The sequence below is a fragment of the Pollicipes pollicipes genome, unplaced genomic scaffold, assembly GCF_011947565.3.
Source record: "Pollicipes pollicipes isolate AB1234 unplaced genomic scaffold, Ppol_2.1 Scaffold_5724;HRSCAF=6776_pilon_pilon_pilon, whole genome shotgun sequence".
NCBI classification, from domain to species: Eukaryota; Metazoa; Arthropoda; class Thecostraca; order Pollicipedomorpha; family Pollicipedidae; genus Pollicipes; species Pollicipes pollicipes.
The window spans coordinates 43,027,340-43,045,846 of NW_023596746.1; the positions used below are offsets into that span (position 1 = coordinate 43,027,340).

Genomic DNA, 18,507 nt, shown 5'->3' on the forward strand with positions numbered 1-18,507 from the left:
AGGTTTCCAGGCCCTGGAAATTTGGTGTCTCTATCTTTCTTAGTTCTCGAGATCTCAGAGGGGTCAAATTGACCCCCACCCGAGCAAAGGGTATCTAGCTGGCCACTCGGATGCGTGTTAACCTGCTCGGGCACATTCGATCATTCGGGGAAATGAGCACCAGAAATAATCCCATACAGCAAGCCCTAAAGTAGTAAATCGGGTTGGTTTTGACCTTGGTCTGACCTTCATACCTGGCCATAGGTCAACGTAATTTTCTCATTCAATATTTGTGGTGCCTATGAAAGCATCTCATAGATGTATGGCTTCGTCAAACACTCCGTTGTTGTGTCAGATTGAACGATTCTCTAGAAATTACCTTCCCTGAAACCATGGCCTGTCTTTGGCCTACCATAGGTCAGCGACCTTACAATGTGCATGTAATTTTTACGCCAAACAATCCGCTATTCAATTGTCTACATCTATGCAAAATTTGGCGCGGCTGCACCGCGCCGTTCGGAAACCATTCCGGAAAAACCTTCGGGGGGGGGGGACGGGTGAATTTAGCCCCCCACCTGAGCGCGTTAACTTGAGAGAAGCTAAAAAGATTGATAAATTGCGAGCTCATTTTTCTGCACGGGTGTGCCCAAATCCCGATCTAACGAGAACAGATAGTACATGGTAATTGAGAGATAGCAATGGCAAGTGCTCCAAACGCCAAGCATGCCAAAGCGCGTAATGTACGTAATCCGACGCACGCCTTCAAAAGTCACGAGTCGCAAGTACCGAGACCAGGAGTCATTAATGACGCGAATTTTGCACGCCCATATCCAGCCTCACATATTGAAAACATGTTGACCGTCAGGCAGTTTAACATGTGACCAAGTGTGTGCTGTGAAAACGGACCATGTGTCCCCGTACGCATTTTATAGACCAAATTATGACGCCTACAGTTAACCCACACCCTGGTCCTCCCCCCGATTCACTGCTCCTTAAAAGCTCGGCTTGACGGCTTGTTTGCATTTTGCTGCCTGGAGCCCTCCTGCTATTGCAATGGCCAGCCACCAATAGTCGGGTGTATGCCATTAGTTTTTCCCATGCATCCGCGTGTGACGCAGGATGTTCGATGCCCACCAGTGCCCGGTGTTGCACCCCGACTGGGTCGCATCGTCATCAATCAGACTTCGACGATGCCCTTACCGTTAACCGCATACCAAGCGTGTGGCCCGGACGTCCTAGAGCGTAGGCGCCTTACACGGACGGCTCACGTCACCCAATTGGGACAAGGCCTGATCGTCCAGCACCCCAGTAGCCGGCTTACCCGTCAGGTCACATGGCACCGCAGTGCGCGATACTGCCCAAAACAGATAAGACTCGGCTCTATGCCGTTTATTGAGCTGGACTACAGCGAGTGCCACTCTACCGTGCTGGCCCCGGCAGCCGCTGGCCGGAACAACGGCCGCCTCTCCACGCACCGTCTCAGGGCGCCGTCCAGCGATATGTCAATGAGATCGGAACAGGTCGGGACTGGCGTGGACTGCGGCCGGCCGGCCGGCGTCCGGCGTCTGCCGGAACGGCCCGCCTGCCGACCGAAACAACTATTGCCTTTCTCTCGCGGCGGGCGAGATATTACTGCAGGATATGTGCTGAGACGGCTGCTGATATGTCCGCGGCTCGACGGCGGCGAGCGTCTGCCGGGCTGCCGGGGCGCGCACCAGACACGCGCACTACGCCGCGCCGGCCCACACAGGCCACTACGAGCGAGACGCAGCGGCGCCGCCGGCTGGGGCGCAGCTCACACACGCGCCGTCGGCGCCGCGGCGCTCGCAACCCTCGGTACGCGATTGGCGGCGGCGGCGGCAGAGGACAGCGGCCCGCACTCTGTACAGGTACGTTGTGGTGTCGACGGACGGCGCATAACGCGGACAGTCCGGCGCGGCGCGGCTTTCCGCCCGCCGGCGCGCCAGATACGCAACTAAACAACAACCACTACACACACCCTCACACGCACGCAGTGTTGTGGCGGCGGCCCACGACAAAGCTCGCGACACGAGCGGCGCGCATGTCAGCCAATCAGATGCTCTACACACACACTGACAGTGGCTGGCCGCGGCCCGCCACACCGCAGTCAATGCTAATCAATGCTAAAAATGGTCCTACGTACAGCGCGGGTCGCGCCAAAGCCGGAACGACACCCATGGACATAGCGACAACGAGCGATGCTCCTACGCTCCCAAAAGGAAAGCCAGACCCATTGTTTAGCAGAATGGCAGGGCGTATAGTTCGTATTAAAAACGCGCACATTATGTATAACACTCACCCCAGCAGCATCCAACGTCCATATCTTACGAAAAGGCCCAAAGCATACCGTACAAAACGCGGGAAGAGTCCCGTCTTGGTTCGCCATGAAACCCCAGAGCCGACCGAAATGGCAAAGGCCTACTGGCGCCCACAGAAAGATCAAACGCACAACGTGCTATCCCATTATGGTATCAGTGTTGGCTGCAAGATCCGGCGGAGGTGTCGGCAGCGGAGGGTACTGCAGCAACAGGCGACGCGCCACGTGCAAACGCCAACCGGAGGCAATCGAGTGGAGCACAGTGGGTGGGCAAAGCAGGAGGGGAAGGAAGCTACAAAGTACAGAGAAAGAGAGGGAGCGAGTTGGGAAGCCAGGTCAGAAGCCGGACGTTGGCAGTAAGAGCGTACACTTCCCATCGTAAAGGCTATGGTGTGGTGTGCGGTCCCAGTCCGGACGTCTGACCCGGCGAGGGGCCGACGGCGGCGGCCGTACGGCGCGCGGGGCGGACAAATAGCGGGCGACAGGCGTCAGACACGGAATGGATAGAAGCACAAAACACCCGGCCGCCCGCGCGGGCCGGCTGGCGGCCTGCCCCCGGAGCTTGCGCGTGTGAGGTGGAGGAAGCTTAGGAGAAAGGCGCGAGGTGCGCGGGACGGGAGGTGGCGCGCCGCCGTTGAGCCCTGGTTACATAAATACGACGCGCGGCGGCGCTGGACGCGGCCCGCTGGGCCGGTAAAGCCATGGTTCGACGAGATGTCGGCCCGCGGCGCCGGGCGTCGGTCGCGACGTCCCGCAGGGCGCCGGCCGTGCGCCCAACACCGCCCACGCACGCACACCACGCCGGCATACGGACACAGACACACACGGGCGGCAGGCACGCGCCGAGGCGGAAGTTGGCGCACGGAAGTGGCCCACCGTGGGGCGGCGGGACGCCGGGCAGTGGCAGTGCCGGGACGCCGGGCCACGCCCGCCACGGGGGCATGACTAGCGGCGCGTGACGCGGCATCACCCTGCCCGGCGATCGATTGCGATTTTAGTCACACAACAAGAAACGTACACTGCAAAGTCGTCACGTCTTCTAAAAGTCGAAAGCGTAAGATTTGCTGACTGAGCGCGACCTCCACGGGGTGGTACCGTCGCTCACGCCACGGCCAGTAAGCCCTCCCCGCCCACAGGACACCGACACGGGTCACTTCGCGCGGCCGACACCAGCCGTCACCCGGCTTCACGGGCTCCCCCGCAGCTCCAGCGTCCTTCTGCACGGCGGCGGCGGCGGCGGCGACGGCGCTCAGGCAGAAAGTAACATGACCTGGTTGGTGTCTGGTGGACGGTGACGGGCGCGCGCGCCATGGCCGAACGGGCGTGCGGTCGTCCGAGTTGCCCGACAGGTGCGAGCCCTCACCCGAGCATGACGAGTGGTACGTCGGTCGCTGAACGCCGGTCGACAGGCTTCATCACTCGCCGCCGATGACGCCACGCGCGAAGGGGAGGCGGGGTCGGCTTTGTCGCGGACACCCCGGCCCTGCTCACCCCATCCCGGGGAAACGCGCCATCGCTGATGCGGACGAGGTCAATTTGCCGCATCAAAACACCGCGACCGTCCACGTCGAGAGGACTTGGAGAGATGTTCAGAGATACACCACTCCCCACTCCACACCCACCAATACCCGTTTCAGGCTCTGGGAGTACCAAACCACCAGTCTAAATCCTCGCATTGCAGGCAGCCCCATGAGCCCCGCACCACCAGACAGTAACACGCCGCGGCCCCAGCGCTGACCGGGCCGTTCCGAAGCCGTCCGGTCGGGATAGCGGAGCCACTCACCTGTCGTGCTCCTTCTCCACGAGGTGGTGCCGCGCGCGGAAGGCCACGAGGTGGGCGTAGTAAGCCGGCGCCGGGATGCTGACGGAGCGGGTGCAGCGCACGTACGTGTGGCACAGTTGGTAGGTCAGCTGCTGCAGTTCGTCAGAGTCGAACCGGTTGTCGTCCCACAGCACGTGGTAGTGACTGGGACGCGATGTGCCCTGCCGTCGGTGAGAGGGAGAGAGCCGTCAGCGGCCCCGAGCCGGACCAGGTGACGACCCAGGCGCGCCAACTCACGCACCGACAGACACACACGCCGGGCAGCGAGCACAAGCCACGCCACACCACTCAGGAACTACACAGCGCACAGACCGTGGCCCAGCGCCGCTCAAAGTCAACAGCCAGACGTCCAAAGACAAAGTCCAGTCGAGGCACCGAAGTGTGTCGGCATCAAGCGGCGGCGGTGGCGCGCCTCAACCCGCAGCTGCCACCGCCACCGTCCTCGGACGCGGCGCGCGCGCCCCGGTCCCGCGTCTGTGCCGGCGACCGGCCGCCTGCTGGCCACGTGTCTCGGCCGGGAGGCCAGCCGCCGGTCGGCTCGCTGTGGCCCACGCTTTACCGGACTGCCGACGGGGCAGCCCGAGGCTGAGCGGCGGGCGCGCCGGCACTTCGTCGGCGTCACGCCCACCTGGATGCCCTGGTGAGAGCAGAGGTAGAAGTCGAACTCGGTCGGATGCGTGATGTGAGAGTCGACGGTGGTGCCGGCCGGAATGTTGCCGCTCTTGCCGCTCTGCTCCTTCTTGTCGGAGCAAAAGAGGCGCGTGTGGTGGCGCTTCTGCACCACGATGAACGTGATGCCCGGCTTGTAGTCGAGCTCCAGCTTCATGCAGGCCTCGCGGATGGCCGTCAGCTCGTGCTGCAGCACCGGCTGGAACTGGCCCCTCGGAACACGCCGTCCCGGTACATGATGATCCGGTTGGGCTTTGAAGCGGGTCGATTTGAAGAACTGCACGAGCAGTTCGCGCACCATGTAGCTCAGCTCCTGGATTATCTCCTGTGTACAACGAGGCAAGGCGTCAGCAAGGTCCCAGTGAGGCATCCATCGCAGACGAAAGCAACGCCGCCGAAATGTGCCATTGAGTCATCACTTCGCCAACTAGCCGCACGTGCTTCGTCACATGTCGGCCAGCCGATGACATATAGCACCAGCCAGGGACCAAATCGCCACATAGGGAAACATGACCAAGACAGGAGACGCCACTTACTGCGACGAGAGCAGGATGATACAAAAAACACGCTATGCTAACGCCATTTGACATGTCAAACAACAGAGAAGATAACAAAAGCGGACATTCTACAACGGCTAAAATGCCATTTTTGGCGGACATGATCATCTCCGCTCTGATTACGATGTCGGCAATCATGTCAGAGCTCCTCCCCTCCATGTACCAAACTACTTATATAAATCAACTCAACATGAGCAGACTCCAAATTTGCCCGTATCTACCCACAGCCCGCGGTTGAATTCTCGACGGTCGAGCGGCGGCGCTGGACGGACCGGGCGCGAGCGTGGCTCGGGGCGGCGCGCCGACTAACCTGGCGGTGCTGCTGGACGCGCACGTGGCCGCGTACCGGGACGGGTGGCCGTCCATCGAGCCGACCACGGCAGCGATCGGACGGCTTCTTGTTGTCGCCGGCCGGCGGGTGCGTCACGTCGGCGCCCAGGAAGATCACCGGCTCGTTGAACACCCTGCCGGGCGCCCACGTGACAACGAGGCGGACAGCCGGGCCCACACGCCCAGCAGACCGCGGCGCCGGTGGCAACGTTACGCGGGCAGAGGGAGGAACGGTCAGCTGTCGAGGCAGTCACGCGCCACCACCGTAAACTGCGGTCCCGAGGTGTGGTCATACTCGGCCGCCTGTGTGGCAAGGATTCCGATACCTTGCGACGCTATCGCACTTCCGGGTCTAGGTCCACTGTCCGGTTGTGGCCCCACCCCCACCGCCAAAGGCGTCCAATCAGCACCGAACCGGACAGCAGCCAACCCAACGCCTCGGCGGCTGAGCTCGGCAGATCGGCCGGGTAGGTTGGAGGCCATGGTTCGAGGTTAAAGGCCAACGAACTAGCAGCCAATGAAACGTGCGCGTGGAGGCCGCCGGCGAGTAGGAATCTTGATAGAAACGTTTTGCATTTACATCCTGCATACCCAACTGGATCCATTTTGGACCACTACAGCCCAGGCACGTGACACTGACGGCCAGTTGACAACTAGAGCGCACCTCGGCATTCAATCGGCTCGCCCTGGCTACAAACTGCAGAGCGTCTCCACCACCACAAGACATGACTTCTAAGCTGACGCCTGGGGCCAATCAGCTAATGAAGGCTGCACCATGCAGCTGTGATGGTTGTGCACCTTTAAGCATGGTATAATATTTTTCCTATAGCTGCAGGCAGCCCAGCACTGAACACATGGAAATTCCAGCGAGATGAGACGAAAGGGCTTTCGGCCCCTTTACCCCGGTGGCCGCTGACCTTGGGTCGGATGCTGGGCACTAGGATGCTGTTGACGCCACCCAGTTTGACGTTGATCTTGAGGCAGAGGTTGGAGAGCGTCTGCGGTGACGTCTTGTTCACGTTCTTGGCCTGCACGCACTGGGTGGCGAGACCCAGCACCGTGTCTCCCACTCGCTTCACCTCGGCTGCCGGGGCAAAGACGCAGGTGTGAGATGGGCAGCGTACCTCCAGTAGCGTACCTCCAGTAGCGACCTTGCCGCAGCTCCAGTAGCGACCACCCTCCATGGCACAAAGCCACGCCGCATTAACATGACACATTAGGCCCGTCCCCACACCGTGGCGCGCCAGCTCCGGCCAAGGAGCAAGGTGTGCCATGAGCCGCCTGCATCACCGGTCTGCGCGCCTCCCGCGACCCGGTTCGGATCCTGCCCCACGCGACTCCTCAGCAGAGAGTGAGTTAGCGCGGCCAGACTAACGGTCCCACCCTGATACCGCGCCCCCGCGCTGCGGACGCCCGGCAGGCTTCTGGGCCAGCCCATCCGGAGCGGGCGGAGGCACGGGGCCGCACTGACGCCGACGGCGGGTCAGCTGCTGAGCCGCTCCCGGATTACACACGGAGCAGCGGGCGGCACGAGGCCGCACTGACGCCGACGGCGGGTCAGCTGCTGAGCCTTTCCGGCAGCTCGCGCACTGGCTTATATCAGCCACCCGCCCCTTAAGTTCCATCTTGTCACTCTGTAGCCGCGCTTCATCCCGCAGTGCATCACATCCAGCCCGAGGGGTTCATAAAGATGTACTCTGCATCTAGCATCAATGCATCAATGAAACCCGCCCTGCCGTACGTCACACCTGGTCCGGCCATGTGCTAACTACTCCAGCAGTGTGCTACACCTGATCCGACCAGGACATCTCAACCGCTAAACCCCACCAGAAGCTGAGACGTTGCTGGTACAAGACATGTCGGCACTTGACAGAATGCCCATGGCCGGTAACGTGCCGCCTACCGTAGACGGGCGTCTTGCCAGGCAGCACCACCACCACCAGCTGCAGGCCCTGGAAGTTGTTCTTCAGGTAGCTGAACATGGGCTGCACCTGATCTGGGCCGGTGGCGTACTTGCAGAAGCACGGCTGCCGAACAGAGCGACGAGGCACGGCGTCAGCAGAGCGGCACAAACAGCGCTCATCGGCTGCGTCCAGGCGGCATCACTTGGACGGGTCAGCGCACGCGCCGCTGATGGCCTACTGGTGCTCCGGTGTTATTCGCGTCCTCAGCCCAGAGCAGCGCCTCGCGAGTAAACGCGTCCATGTCTCACAATGCGCGTGCTGGTGAAATATGCGTTGCATACAGCTCACCTGGCTTCAAATCAATGTGATATCTTGTTCGCTATTATCAAGAGTGGGTCCGTCAGAGCAGCAGTGAACAGCGATCACTGTCACACCCATCAGTCCCGTGAAGGCCGAACTCGAGCCCCAACCCCCCACCCCCCTTCTCTTCCCAAACACTCACACCGTCGCAGAGCTTCAGAAAAGGCAGCCCCACGTGCGTCACCGACACAACCCAACACCTACTGAGGACCATGGTCGGCTGCCGATCAGCAGGCCAGCCACACCGGCGCCGCCCTGTGACTGGCGCCGCCGCGGCCAGTCACACCAGCCGCCCGTCCTGCAGCCTCACCTGTCCGATGATGGGCATGCCGGCGTCGGTGGAGATCTTCTGCAGCTGCTGAGTGAAGTTGCGCAGCGCGTTCTCGCTGACGGTGCGCTGCGGCGCGAAGCAGGCGATGGCCCAGACGCGGATCTCGACGCCGCTGTAGAACTGCTTGCCGCGCATGTCCCAGACGCCGCCGTTCGGCACCGCCTGCTGCTTCGTCTGCGGCGGGCGGCGCGCTCGGTCGGAGCGGCGAACGCAGGCGGTGGCGGCGACGAGGCGGACCGGGCCATCCGGAGGTAATCAGCAAGTCCCAGATCGTCTTGCCCAGTTCCAAGGCGAACCATGCTTTTATTCCAAGCCAAGCACAATTATATTATTTTGGTCGTTCCAATCACATCAGAACTGTATGTCAACATCGCAGCAACATCACATCTACCAGTACCCCCAGTAATATCATACTAAAAAACACACGAAAACATGACCACATCACGGGGCGGGGGCGCGGCGCTAGTCGGCCTCGCCAGCATCGCCGGCCACTCACCCGTCCGCCGTACTGGAGCCGGGGCGGCGGCAGCACGCGGCCGCGCACGTCCATCATCTTCTGCTCGATGTTGAGGCCGAACTCCTGCACGTACGGGTCCGTGTTGAAGTCGGCCCACACCTTGCGGATGAGCGTGTTGATCTCGCGCTCGCGGTCCGGCGCCGAGCGCGCCGTCGCCTTGATCATGGTGGACGTCTGCATGTCGGTGAGCTTCTTGATGCAGCGCTGGCCGGCCACGATCGTGCACACCTGCCGGGATCGGCGGCAACCAGACGTGATGCACGCACCATTATCGGAGGGTCGGACTGGAGACGGGCAGGGACCGGGCGTGTGCCGCATCGCTCACGAAACGACCGGATCATGCATGTTAGACTTTCATGTTATGCGCGACATTTAAGTGCGACGCGATTTCACAATACATCAAACAACGATACTTCACGATTTAAAAAATCAGGTGCAGCAGAAGGCAAAAAGTGTTACCTCTTTATGACCAGCAATTGTCAGCAACACAGTTAAAGGGACTGGGCATGATGTCAAGGGGCAGGTCATGATGTGTTAAAATACATAGTACATCTCCATTCATCCCTAAATTCAAAATGTCGTGGCAATTGACCTTATGGTATCAAGTTCTTACACATCGCTCCTCCAGCAAAGGACGGTCAACTCGAGACCCCAAATTCCGGGCATAGAAGGCACTGGGCGCGACCCGCACTGACCTCTAGTGGCAAGTAGGTGTGCTTGTGCTCCTGGCCAACCTGCAAGCAGGGCAGGTGAGGGAAGCGCAGCTTCATCCGGTATTTGTCCAGGAAGTACTTGGCCACCGTGCACTCCACCGTCTGGCCGTTCTCCAGCTGCAGCGGGAACCTGCGACAGCCCAGTGTCCCAGTGACGTGGCAGGTACCGGACGCGGGCACTGTATGAAGCTGGGGGTCAAGCCATCATGCGCAAGGTGGACACAAGCTGGGAGACGCGATTAGCCGCGTAGGGTTCGATGTCGCTTATCACACTGCGAAAGAACAAAGCTCATAGAAGTAATCCCCTGGCACAGAGCACCGCACACCAGAAGCGCATATCTACAATCTCATCAGCAGTGACCCACATCATTCCACAACTACAACACACACAACCACACCAGCTGCGGTCGCGGCCCTGCAGCGTCGGACTGGTGGTCCCCAGGAGAGAGGCCCGTGCCTGTCTGCGCGCGCCGCCCGCCGGCCGCCTCCGTGACTCACGACTGCATCTGCGCCGGCCGGCGCGTGACGTTGCAGACACGGTACTTGCGCCGCATGGAGCCGCAGTGCGTGATCTCGATCTTGAGGCCGCGGATCTCCTTGGTGAACTTGACGCGCTGCGAGTCGGTGAGCGGCTTGCGCTGCTCGCTGACCTCGCGGATGTCGAGCACCTCGCACATGAACTCGATCACTGCCTGAGACTTGTAGAAGGCCGTGGCAGACACTGGAACGGAATCCCGTTAGGCACATCGACAAAACACACCACACGCACGGAGTTCGCTTATGATTCCGGCTCCTCAGTAAACATCCATTGATCTTGGTGTGCACAATCACGTTAGAATGTGGATGAAGGTGGACTGCGTGCTTCACCAAAAAAAGCATGGTCTCCACATGCTACAACATTGTTGTGCCCATTTTAACATACGTTAGTGTCGGTAACGAAATAACAGCTGTGCCATTCCCCCAAGCACTTCCAAGGTCCTCAGCCCACGACAATACAACGCCTACGTTCGCCACTCGCAGCCAGTGCAGCGCCCACTGACCGTCAATGTTGAGCATCATCTTCCACTGGCTGGGCCGGACCGACTGGTGGAAGCCGAACCACACCTCGCGGCCACCGCCCAGCGGGTGGTAGTAGCCCTCGGGCGCCGAGAAGAACGAGCGGCCCACTGGCGTGTACTTCATGGACGGCAGGTGACGCATGACCACGTCCAGTGCCTGGACGGCTTCGGGAGGGATGGCGCGCTGGCGACCCTCCAGCGCCTCCTCCAGCTGGTACAGCGACACCTGCGCCTCCCAGCGGATCGAAACGTGGAAGACGCGATCCTTGCCCTCGCCGGGCAGCGTCACCTCCAGGTCCACCTTTTCCTTGCCGATGGGCAGCGGATCGCGCGTGTACATGCTGCTCCGGCCGTCGAATACCGGCTTCATCGTGCTGAAGATCTTGGCATACGATGTGACCATCGTCTCGATGATGTCTCTGGCAACAGGCGGGCGCTAGGCTGAAGGACTTCGAATTCATTCATAAACTCGACATCCCAATTAACCGAAGGAGAGCTTATATGAAAAAAGACATCAGTCAAAGGCCCAGCAGAGCACTGGCTGGCGAAGGGAACTCTGTTTGTAGAGAACATTATCAGCGCTGAAGGCAACATAAGTGACCCAAACACATCCCATGCCAGAACCACAGTGACAGCTGCCGACAGCATCGCGGCGCTAGAGCGGTGCTGGCGACCAACTCGGGGAGCTCGCAGCCGACCGCGCAGGATGCGCACCTGTTGACCTTGCGCGGGCACTTGTCCGGCTGGATGCTGATGACGTAGTGGTGCACGAAGCCGCGCGGCATCGAGATTTGGAAGTGGTTGGCCCTCAGCTGGATGATGCGGCCCTCGCGGCCCAGGTTAGGCCGGCGCGGCGCCGTGAAAACTGGAAGATTGGCAGCCACACCTACAGACGAGACCGCGTGACAGGGCAGCCACCGCCAGCCGGGGTGCGTGGACGCGGCGGCGGCGGCGGCCAGGTGCGCCTGAGACGTCACCTCAGCTGATCGCCAGCCCACCGGCCATGGGTGTCCGGCCTCAAGGGCAGGAGTTGAAGCCGAACTCGCTCAGGACGCAGGTGACATTCCAACCCATTGCAGCTCACAGAACATGAGGTGAAACACTAATGCTAAATGAACAGGATTCCAGTAAAACAGCTCTACAAGATTCCAGTACAACAAATTCCAGTAAACGCTACAATGATTCCAGTACAACGGCAAGGCGCAGGAAGCCAAGCCCACTGGCGCCACCTCAGACGAAACGAGCTGAGCGGCGGCGTGCCGCACTGCCGAGCCCAGTGCGTGCATGCCACTGGGGCCACTCACAGGGGATGTCGGCCACGAGGGCAGGGGGTGCGGTTGGCGCGACCGCGGTGGTTCCAGCTGCCTGCAGCAGCGTGACAGGCGTCATTCCGGTCGGCGGTCCCACCGAGCCAGGCCCGGGCTGCGCCACCTGCCCAGGCTGACCAGCTGCCAGACAAAAAGACACACACCATGGTGCTGTAAGTGAGCACCTCAAGCCAGCTATGCTCAGATGGTAGGGAGTGCTGGCCATTTGGGCCATTCAAACTCTGGCATCAGCCAGATATGCTGGTGCTACATGTAGGGACTGTGCTGGCCTACTGACCACCAATAATCAGGTATGCCTAACCACACCCATGATGCATTACAAGTTGATCCGGATGTCAACAATATTCCCCAAATAAAATTTCCCCACTTGAATATTCTATCACTATGTAGATGATGACAAACATGTGCAAGTGGAGACTGTCCCCATCATGAGGACCCATATTTATAGAAAATGTACAGGATTGGCATGACTTACTTGCATTAAATTTGCACAGACACAGTGATGTTTAGTAGTGTTCCATACCACCCACCCAAAAATTGTTAAGGTTTAGCCTATCTACATCTTTGCAATTCTAATTGATTAGATTTACTTGCAAAAAAGCATTCCTTTCAGTGATGGCAGCATGAGTTTCCCAAGGAAACTAATATCCTGGGTGGACATTGGTAGCAACTGATAGCTGACTTGGTATTATGCATCTGCATTGCAATCAAAGCCAATCTGTCTAGGTTTAACCCGGTGTGTTATGTTTGAGGTTAGCTTTGGAAAAGGTTATCTTGGATGCTTCTTTATTTATAACTTATGTCATAATGACATTTAGTTTATGGGCATGCTAAAATTTGGTACCCTTTTAAATTGATAATGCTATGCCATTTAGTTCATACTCATTTCATTCAGTTTGTACCACTCAGTGAACTATTACTGCAACACATGGTTACTGACATCTGGAACTCTGTCAGGTTTGAGGTCTCCAGCTTATGAGTTTAAAGCCTGTAATTTCCATGCTGATAAAATGGGGACACAAAACAGTGGTGATGTGGCACCAGTGCAACCTAAGCTGCCTGACCAAAGCTGCTTAGATATAGGTGCCTTGCCCTCACACCATAGCTTTTAAACCTGAACCAGATGTCATTTTTCATAAGCAAATAGATAGGGTGGGGTTAGTACAATATCCTGCCAAAGCATGGCAATGTAACTAACATTTGCTTGATAATGTTGCTTCACCAGCACCTCTGTATGTTGAAGGCCTGTAAGTCCCAGTATAACAATCCTGAACTCATATTGATGAAGAACTGGGGACTAATGACTCCTTTTGGCTTGCACCATACTTGCCTCAGCCTGCCTTGTGCTAGCCTCTCAAACCAATAGCCAATTGATTGCAACTGTGAGTTGCAGCATTACACTTGTACATTAACGAATTCTTACCACAAAATAAAAGTAAAATAGAAAACAATGAAGTCCATACACAAAAAACTATCTTATGCACTGGTTACAAGCTGATCAGCATATGTGATTTTTTGGTCTGCTTGCTTCATTTTAACTTGTTTTGTTGAATTGATAATGTAAATTTTGTTAATCTTAAGCTATCTCTGCACAGAGCAAATTTATTATCCCTGACAGAGAACATTATGTTCTGTGCTATTATTTTTATTCACACATCACCTTCCTCCATACCTCACACCTTCTCCAAGGTACAACTGATAACCCTATATACCCTTAGTTCAGATGCCCTTCAAAGTGCATATTTTGCTCACCCAAATGCAACCTATCCATCCCCATGTTGTGCCTTTTACTTGGTCTTACCATTGACACTGGTCTGTATACACAAATAACAATCAGAATGGTATCAATTAAGTCCAATGAATTATCCATTCTGTATGGCAAAGTTAAGCAGAAATTCATTTTGATTAAATGAGCCAGCAATACCTGGGCCCAGTTAAGTACACCTTGTAAGGGCACTGGATTTATTGAAAACTTTTAAAAATACTAAAGCATGGCACACACACACATGAATAAACTTCACTACGAGGACGAGACATGGAGGTGTTATGTTTATTAGGCATGCAGGCCAACGAACGGTGGCATCCAAGACAAAGGCAAGTAGGCTTACTCACGTTGTCCGACCGGATACATTTCGCTTTTCCTGTCCCGACCCGTTTTAAGGCCACATTTAACAATTAAATGAAAATATCCTGCTCTCCTCGACCTTCACGTGCGCGGTTTTTCAACCGAGCACGTCCCCCATTGACCTCCCACGGCACTACGCCTCAAGGCCACGGCCAGCTTACTACGGAGTTTTACAACATGGCGTCATTGGAAATGGTAGTGATGAAGCTCGTTGACTCGAAACTAAGTATAAAAATCTGAACGAACATTCAAACACAGGTTGCGGAGTTCGGATTTGATTTTCGATATCTTAGGCTTTCTTATGCAAAATTGTAAAGACTAAAACTCGCAGTCATGAAGCTAGCCATCGGGTCTTTATCTCAAATCGATAGAGCGCACAGAGGTCAAGGCTATAAAAGGTACGCGACGACTAAACTTCCATGTTTTCTGCCGCTGCTTAAATTCGTGCATCTGAGGGCCTCGATGGGTTTCTTTTCGTTCTCTAAATGCAATCATAGTGAATTTCATAATTTTCCATCATTTGTAGTTTTATTTCGCGGTTTTCAAAAGGCTCGTGTGTTAAATTTTTGTTGGGGCCCTGATGCAGTTTCTTTGGTCAGGTTAGACTTATGTTGTGTTGGGATCACATTAAATAGCCCTACAACAGAGCTTGATCGTGACACTTGTTTTTATCTAACAGTGAATCATTTCGATTTCATTTGACATCGAAGGTGTGGTTGCGTTGATGGATGTCGGTGAATTATTCCAGCTGCAGGTGTGTATTACCTGGTTTATAACTACTTCGTCGGACAATGACAGATGAATGATTAGTCTATCGTTTATGGATTTGACAGAATTTTTTGTTCGAAAAACGGAAGTAAGCTTATTGGCCAGTGCTTAGCTACGCTTGAGGAGGGTGCTGTTCTTATATTGGACGTACATGCATGGCCTTTTCCAGCTGTCATGGTAAATACCTCGCGCGAGAAACATAATTAAATCGATAGTTTACTCAACAGTTTAAAAAAAGGACAGAACAGGTGTCGATTTGCATTATTTTGCGGGAGACCCGGCCCCTTATGTTGAGTTGCCTCCCCCCCCCCCTGCCTTGGGCCCCGGCATTTTTTTTTTTGTTTTTGCTGTGATATTGTAAAGCGCAAAAAGCCGACCTTCATGCAAGGACTTAAGACTTTGATCCGCCTGCGTAACGTGGAGTCGTCTTGGATGGTGCAGCGTGATAACTTGACCCCGGAAACCCCAAAACTGTTGCCCCAGATGAGGGGTAACTTGAGATAATAGCGGCAAACCATTTGAAATGTGATTTGCCCCTGAAACGTGAGCTCAGACACTTTTTCCCCCACAACCTAGTCAAGGCATCGACTCCACTGATTCAACGGTCTGTTGTGGTTTTTATGTCACTCCACATTTTGCCTTCTGCCCGTGGTCGGCTACAAACCTAGCTTTGTTTTACTTAATACCCGAATTTCTTTGTTGCAAGGTCTCATGCAAGAACGAGATCAGGTGACTGAACGTTTGTTTTTTGGGGGCGGTATGGTAAGGTTGGATTGTTGATCCAGTTCAGCTACGGGAACACTGCCTGCATCTGGGAGTACTTCACTACTGATAGGTAGCCTGGGCGGGGACCCCTCTGCGAGATACGTGCGGGTGTTCGGGTGTGGCTATAGCCAGGGGAACACTTAGGCCCGTTTATGGCTGATGGAAGCAGCTTGCCCCGGATAGGTGAGTGGCTGTGAGGATTCAGGATGAAGCATTAATAAGAAAAGAAGGGCGGATGAGCCACATGACTTATCATAGTCTAGAGAATATAATAGGTCAGGGATTTGCCGTTCAGTTACCATGGCATTGATGAGTATTGGTGCGGTTGCTACATCGTGTGGAGGCGGTCTACGGGGGACGTCGATGTCTAGGGAAGGCGGTATACGGGGTGCGTCGCTTTCAAGGGGCGGCGGTATACGGGGTGCGCCGACGTCAAGGGGAGGCGGTATACGGGGTGCGCCGACGTCAAGGGGAGGCGAAGCGCGGGATGCGTTGACATCAAAGGGAGACTGAAAATCAAATATTCGTCGAGTTGTGTTGCCTTGTCCTGCCCGATCTTGTCCTCTGGCAGAGGCGGCATTGTTGCACGAACGATTTCTGTCTACAGCAATCAAGCGATGTAGATTTTGCACGTTTTCGTCGATTCTCGTCAGTGCCGTGATGAGTTGTGTAAAACTAAGCACATGGTTTCTGTCTGCGATGCTGTATTGAAATGATGCGGCGCCTCAACTCGAGGCTTCCGTTTGATTTTGGTACGGGGTAAACCTTTTTGATTCTGAAGTCCCCGGTAAGCAGTGTTTCCACCGGGTTATATAAGCCCGTGTTCTAAAACCGTCTGTTAGTAGGGCCATAATGTCACGAGGCCCAGGCCCAACGCCAGCTTCGCGGGTCTAAGTCCCATAATCTGCACACGTGCAAAATTCATTGACGAAAGTTTCGCCTTTTATAGCCCACTGATCACCACCACGATATGTGGCGTAAAAGCGTCACCGTTATGTGAAGTGAAATTTTTTACTTGTCTGTGATGAATCTTCAGTCATCGATAATTTTTGGTGGTCGTGCGATAAAGCGTCCATAGCACCAACAAGTGACTCACGTAACACAAGACGATGTGTGACCATTTTGAGAAACAAGACTTAAGCCGTACAAGAGGTAAAACAAGTATAGCCCTCGCTGGCACATAATTGCGAACAGTCGCTTTGAATTGCATTGGTCTGAAATGTGGAGTTTGTGCCTGAGCTCACCACAAGAATATGAACATCTTGTCCCAGAATAACTACTTCAACAACTCCTTGCTTCATGTCTTGGAAACATGTAAATATATACTCGATTTAGAACTTCTTCTGTCGCAAAACCTTGAGTTCGTATCGTTTTAAACAAATGATAAGGTACCATAACTAACTGATCAAATACTGGGATTGGCTGATAAAGTACACAAGTTAAAATATGTATTGTTTCAAACAACCAATAAAAGTGCTGGTAGCCAAGTTCAGCACTGTGGACGACCAGTCTAACATTGGGGGTCCAGCTCGACATGACATATTGAGACGTAGTACCGCCATGGAGATGCGAAGTTCCGTCCTCGCAGAAAACCACTTCAGAAGCGCAGAAAGCGCGTTGAGCTATCGATAAATAGCGAGAGAGAGCTCTGACGTTTGTGATGAGAGCAGCTTCCTATTGCGAAAATTCGTGTGTGACGTGTTCGTTCAGTAATTTCCACGCCGTTGTGAGAACCTTGTCAAGCACGTTTAGCGTTGTTTGAGTCACTTCTGCTTGCCTCACCAAATGACATTTCTGGTCTCTTAGTTTGTTGGGAACACTTGCCTACGCTCTCTGCGATGCCGCCGCCTCAGTCTCAGTCTATATATATATATATATATATATATATATATATATATATATATATATATATAATCACTATGTACTATGTATGACTTGAAACAAATATAGGACAAATATAGGCGTGCGCGTGCGCGCACGCGCGTGCGCGTGCGCGTGCGCGTGCGCGTGCGCGTGCGCGTGCGCGTGCGCGTGCGCGTGCGCGTGCGCGTGCGCGTGTGTGTGTGTGTGTGTGTGTGTGTGTGTGTGTGTGTGTGTGTGTGTGTGTGTGTGTGTGTGTGTGTGTGTGTGTGTGTGTGTGTGTGTGGTGTGTGTGTGTGTGTGTGTGTGTGTGGTGTGTGTGTGTGTGTGTGTGTGTGTGTGTGTGTGTGGTGTGTGTGTGTGTGTGTGTGTGTGTGTGTGTGTGTGTGTGTGTGTGTGTGTGTGTGTGTGTGTGTGTGTGTGTGTGTGTGTGTGTGTGTGTGTGTGTGTGTGGTGTGTGTGTGTGTGTGTGTGTGTGTGGTGTGTGTGTGTGTGTGTGTGTGTGTGTGTGTGTGTGTGTGTGTGTGTGTGTGTGTGTGTGTGTGTGTGTGTGTGTGTGTGTGTGTGTGTGTGTGTGTGTGTGTGTGTGTGTGTGTGTGTGTGTGTGTGTGTGTGTGTGTGTGTGTGTGTGTGTGTGTGTGGTGTGTGTGTGTGTGTGTGTGTGTGTGTGTGTGTGTGTGTGTGTGTGTGTGTGTGTGTGTGTGTGTGTGTGTGTGTGTGTGTGTGTGTGTGTGTGTGTGTGTGTGTGTGTGTGTGTGTGTGTGTGTGTGTGTGTGTGTGTGTGTGTGAGATGCGGAGTGGGGCCCGCCTGATCCGTAGATTTGCAATCACGTGCCCGGCCAGCCGTCAGCCGTCATGTGCCCGGCCTGTAGAGGTCTGGGATCACGCTGGTCGTGTCCAGAGGGGTGACATGGCCATTAGCACGCGGCAGAGGTGCGGCTCTAATGCCCCTCAGGACCGACACCGGGTCGTATTCGCAGTGTACTGAGGCTGGACATGTGATCGGGCAGATACATGAGTGTACAGGTCGGCGGGTCAGTTGCGGGGCACGCGGGGCTGGACAGGTCGCCTGAGTGAGTGCCC

General features: G+C 55.5%; 1 pseudogene; it reads right to left on the minus strand.

Moving 5' to 3' along the window:
- Positions 1 to 3,503: 3,503 nt before the first annotated feature.
- Positions 3,504 to 14,181, minus strand: LOC119103085 (protein argonaute-2-like; annotated as a pseudogene).
- Between the last annotated feature and the right edge of the window lie 4,326 nt (positions 14,182 to 18,507).